The sequence below is a fragment of the Trichomycterus rosablanca genome, chromosome 20 (assembly GCF_030014385.1).
Source record: "Trichomycterus rosablanca isolate fTriRos1 chromosome 20, fTriRos1.hap1, whole genome shotgun sequence".
Classification (NCBI taxonomy): domain Eukaryota; kingdom Metazoa; phylum Chordata; class Actinopteri; order Siluriformes; family Trichomycteridae; genus Trichomycterus; species Trichomycterus rosablanca.
In genome coordinates this window covers 21,588,664-21,594,824 of record NC_086007.1, presented here as the reverse complement: position 1 = coordinate 21,594,824, position 6,161 = coordinate 21,588,664, and positions in this window count along the sequence as shown.

Here is a 6,161-nt window from a genome sequence, read left to right as displayed (position 1 = left end):
TTGCCTTATCTCTCAGACCTACTGTTTAAATATGCCCTCCCTGTTAAACGTACATTTCATTTGCTTTTTACTTCTTTATATGTAAGAGATACAAGAGGTGTTGGCTTTTATTTGGGTAACAGACTGTTATTGTAATTCCAGGCAAAACACAGACAAGAAATATGAGAGGAATGAAAGAAGGCTATGTAAAAAACATACGAATCAGATCGTAAATGGGCTGTACAGCATTTGGGATTACCACTGACGGAACATACTTAAACTAGACAGAGTAATAAGTCTCCACCTCCTTGATTCTACACTCACTGTCCATTTTATCAGCTCCACTTACCATATGAAAGCATTTTGTAGTTGTACAATTACTGACTGTAGTCCATATGTTTCTCTGCATGCTTTTTTAACCTCCTTTTACTTTGTTCTTCAATGGTCAGGACCACCACAGAGTAGGTATTATTTGGGTGGTGGGTCATTCTCAGCCTGCAGTGACACTGACATGGTGGTGGTGTGTTAGTGTGTGTTGTGCTGGTATGAGTGGATCAGACACAGCAATGCCGATCCCTCAGCAATGCCGAGAACAGTCCACCAACCAAAAATATCCAGCCAACAGCGCCTGTGGGCAGCATCCTGTGACCACTGATGAAAGTCTAGGAGATGACCAACTCAAAAAGCAGCAATAGATTAGCGATCGTCTCTTACTTTACATCTACAAGCTAGGTTTGAGTGTCTAATAGAGTGGACAGTGAGTGGACACGGTATATAAAAACTCGAGCAGCGCTGCTGTGTCTGATCCACTCATACCAGCACAACACGCACTAACACACCACCACCATGTCATTGTCACTGCAGTGCTGAGAATGATCCACCACCTAAATGACACCTGCTCTGTAGTGGTCCTGTGGGGGTCCTGGCCATTGAAGAACAGGGTGAAAGGAGGTTAAAAAAGTATGTAGAGAAATAGATGGACTACAGTCAGTAATAGGGATTAACCCTCCTATAACCTTTACACACCTCACCTGTCAAACTGATACTCTCATACTGACACCTATTTAACAAACATTTTTATACGTCTATATTCTATGGGTGCAACTACCTGCAGTTGCTTACATTATCACTTGAATAAGATCATGTACAACCATGTATAACCATGTACAAATACATACAGTATGTTTTGGAGAATATGTAGGTCAAATAAAGTTTTGTGTTTATTACACAGTAAAGATCTACCATGATGAACTTCCTTTTGCTGGTTTGCTTCTGCTGAAGTTTTTTTGTAAAAGAGTGAAGGTGTGTTTGTGGGTGTGTAATGAAAAGTGTGAAAAACAGAATGACAAGGCTTTATTTTCAAGCATTATTCACAACATACCAGGAAATAAGCCGGGAAAACACCTATTTCTCTTTATTTTGTTTCCTCCTACACATACACCGATCAGCCATAACATTAAAACCACCTCCTTGTTTCTACACTCACTGTCCATTTTATCAGCCTGACTTACTATAAAGAAGCACTTTGAAGTTCTACCCCCACATGACCACCACAGAGCAGGTATTATTTAGGTGGTGGATGATTCTCAGCACTGCAGTGACACTGACATGGAGGTGGTGTCTTAGTGTGTGTTGTGCTGGTATGAGTGGATCAGACACAGCAGCGCTGCTGGAGTTTTTAAATACCGTGTCCACTCACTGTCCACTCTATTAGACACTCCTTGAATAGAATAGAATACAATACAATAGAAACTTTATTTGTCATTGTACATGGTACAACGAAATACTGTGTGGTATGTCTTAACATAAATTAATCTTATAAAAAGAAAAACAACAGCAACAAAAAAAACACCACACGGCAACACAGACATAAAACATACAGTCAATAATAGCTGCAATATAAGATCTTGGTGCAAAAATGCAAAAGAGGTGCAAAAATGCATGAGTTCTTAAGGTTTTACAGGGGGTGTACAGAGGGAGTGATGGATGTTACAGCTCAGGGGGAGAAGCTGTTCCTCAGCTTGCTAGTCTGAGTTTTTATTGTCCTGTATCTCCGCCCTGAAGGCAGAGGGACAAACAGTTCGTGTCCTGGGTGGGTGGGATCTTTAGTAATGTTGCTGGTTCCTGACTTCCAACAGCGCCTACCTAGTTGGTCCACCTTGTAGATGTAAAGTCAGAAATGATCGCTCATCTATAGCTGCTGTTTCAGTTGGTCATCTTCTAGACTTTCATCAGTGGTCACAACATGCTGCCCGTGGGGCGCTGTTGGCTGGATATTTTTGGTTTGTGGACTATTCTCAGTCCAGCAGTGACAGTGAGGTGTTTAAAAACTCCATCAGCATTGCTGTGTCTGATCCACTCATACCAGCACATGTCATTTTCACAGCAGTGCTGAGAATGATCCACCAAAAATGGTATTGCATATGTTTTGTTACTACCGTATATTAAATCATACTGCAATAGGTTCTATTTTTACAGTTTTTATAATACAAAAGTACAAAACATGAAGAAACAAGGGTGGTCTGCTGACGTAACAGGATGTGGGGTATCAGAACTGTCGAGAGTTGTCATGTTCACTGGCAGACAGTTTCCTTTTAGTGGTGTGAAGCTGAAACTAACAGCCAAAGTACACAAACCTTTAGCTACAGCCGACCTTTGAGAATTAAGCTGTTATGCTGGGTTTTTTGTACTGCATTACAGAGAAACGTCATTTCAAATCCACAAAACCACATGAAGGCAGAAAAAGGTTACCCAAAATTCTTTTAAATAAACGTTATATATAAAGTTGCACCCCTTTGCGCACCCTTTTCACCTTTTCCACGTTTTATTGTTACAGTCTCATTCAAATTGTTTATTAGGGGTTACAGTATCTGTACACACCCTTAGCCTAATTCTTGGTTGATGCACCTTTGGCAGCAATTACAGCTTCAAGGCACTATGAGCTATGAGCTTGGCACACTTGTTTCCGGACATTTCTGCCCATACCTCTTGGCATATCCTTGCAAGTTCCGTCAGGTTGGATGAGGAGCGTTGGTACATTTTCAGCTCCTTCCACAGATGTTCGATTGGATTCATGTCTGGGCCACTCAACGACAGTCACAGATTTTCTCAGAAGCCACGTGTTCTCTTGGCTGTGTGCTTCAAGTCGTTGTCATGTTGGAAGATAACCCTTCGCCCCAGTCTGAGGTCCAGATCGCTCTGGAGCAGGTTTTCTTCAAGGATCTTGGTGCATTCATCTTCACTTCCCTTCTTCTATCAGGACTAGTCGTCCCGGTCCTGCTGCTGAAAAACACCCTGACATCATGATGCTGCCACCGCCATGCTTCACTGTAGGGACGCCTGGTTTCAGGCCAAAAAGTTCAACCAGAGAATCTTGTTGCTCATGGTTTGAGATTCTTCTAGGTGCCCATGCGGGCCTTCATGTGCCTTTTACTAAGGAGTAGCTTCCGTCTGGCGACTCTACCATCCATAAAGGCGAGATTTGTGGAGTGCTGCCTGGATGATTGATCTTCTAATAGGTTCTCCCATCTCCATAAGGATATGCTGGAGCTCTGTCAGAGTGACCCTCAGGTTCCTGCTCACCTCCCAGGCCAAGGCCCGTCTTCCCCGATCGCTCAGTTTGGCCAAGAGGCCAGGGCTAGGACGATTTTTGGTGCTTTCAAACTTCTTCCATTTACAACTGATGGAGGCCACTGTGCTCTTTGGGACCTGTAAAGCTGCAGCGATTTTTCTGTACCCTTCTGTGATCTGTTAGATGGGTTAAATGGATGCCAGCTGTCACAGTTATTATAACCTATTCTTGTTTGACAAGACTTCAACTACTCTACGTACAGTGCATGATGCACCATTTAATTTAAATAGGAGACAGATCTGGACTGCAAGCAGGTCAGTCAGGCACTCATTGTTGTTGAAGCCATGATAGAATAGAATAGAATGCATTTATATGTATATACACATGCACAGTACAATGGGGTCAGAGCACAGGGTCAGCCATTGTACGGCACCCCAGAGCAGAGAGGGTTAAGGGCCTTGCTCAAGGACCCAACAGTGGCTGCATAGCAGAGCTGATAGCCCATAGCCCTATCCCCTAGGGTACCACTGTCCCTAATGTTGTAGCACATGCAGAAAGAGGGCTTGATTGATAAGAGCTTCCTGAAATAACTGTGAACTTCCTGGAAAAGACGTCACCCTGATGTCAGCACACGTCTTTCTAAAATCCTAGATTATATGTTTAGAAAAACTAAATCTAAAGAACTTTAACTTTAACTGTACAGTTAATTAACTCATTTTAAAAATTATTTTCTTGTAGTCGATTTCTGTACGTTTACTGATCGAAACCCGTGCAGTTAATCTCGTGTGGGCAGCAGTGCTTGGAAACTTACGCTGTTTCATGACTAAGCTTACAGTTCTTGTGTAGGAAAACTGGTTTCTGTTAAACTAGGCTTAGCTTTACTTTAAACAGCCTCCAAAACTAGGGTATCCGGTAATGAAACACAGAATGTTGTTTTCCAGATTATTGCATGTAATAATGATAACAAAAACATAATTTAAACACGTATTGGTATAAATAATGATAATTATAAATAAAAATTATTATAAAAAATTATAATTATAAATATTGATAATTATAAACACAAATTATTATAAAAATATTATTATAACTAATTATAATTATAAAAAATATATAAAACTAATTATAATAAATAATGATAATTGTAAATAAAAATTATTATTACAATATTATTATAAATAATGATAATTATAAAAATATTTTAAAAAAATAATTATTATAAATAATGATAATTATAAATAAAAATTATTATAAAAAATATTACAATAAATAATGATAATTAAGGCCGCTCAGGTGGCGCAGCGGTAAAAAAAGACAAGCTGCAACCAGAGCTGGATTCTGCGTACATCGTATCGAATCCAGCTCTGCCTTACCGGTTCGAGGCTTAGTGGCTGTATGAGCAACGATTGGCCGGTTGCTCAGTTGGGGGGCGGGACAAAGAACCGGATGTGGGTCTCTCTCTGTCAGAATGCAGATTAGAGGCACCTGCACAAAGATGAGGAAGAGTGCCCTTAGGGTGTGTCTCTCCACATGCAACGCTAGGTGGCACAACACTCATCAATGCGTGGGTGGCAAAAATGCATCCGGCTGCTGCCCATCTTTCGGAGGGGATATGGGTTAGCTCCTTGGTCAGGGCAGGGATCGGCATAGACAGAGAGGAAGCACGATGCAAACTGAACAATTGGATGCGCTAAAGGGGGAGAAAAAGGGGGAAAAAATATAATTATAAATAAAAATTATTATAAAAGATTATTATGGGCGGCACGGTGGCTAAGTGGGTAGCACTGTCACCTCACAGCAAGAAGGTCCTGGGTTCGATCCCCGGGTGGGGCGGTTCGGGTCCTTTCTGTGCGGAGTTTGCATGTTCTCCCTGTGTCTGCGTGGGTTTCCTCCAGGTGCTCCGGTTTCCTCCCACAGTCCAAAGACATGCCGCTACCTAGCCGCTGGGATGCACAGACCTGTGCATTGTAGTGCTGGTCCCAAGCCCGAATAAATAGGGAGGGTTGTGTCAGGAAGGGCATCCGACGTAAAACTGTGCCAAATCCCACCAGCAACCCGTAATGGGAAGAAGCCGGAAATGCACACCCCGTAACCAAAAAACAGGACAAAGGCTGAGGAGCAAGAAGATTATAAAAGATTATGATAATAAATAATGATAATTATAAATACAAATTATTATAAAAGATTATTATAATAAATAATGATAATTATAAATTAAAAGTATTATAAAAAGTATTATAATAAATAATGATAATTATAAATACAAATATTATAAAAAATATTATAAAAAATAATGATAATTAAAAATAAAAATTATTATAATAAATATTTTTTGAAATAATGGTAATTATAAAAAAATATTATAAACATTATTATAATAAATAATGATAATCAAAAAAAATTATTATAAAATATTATTATAAATAATGATAATTATAAAACATATTTAAAAAAATATTATAAGTAATGATAATTATAAATAAAAATTATTATAGAAATATTATTATAAATAATGATCATTATAAATACAATTTATTATAAAATATATCATAATAAATAATGATAATTATAAATAAAAAGTATTATAAAAAGTATTATAATAAATAATGAT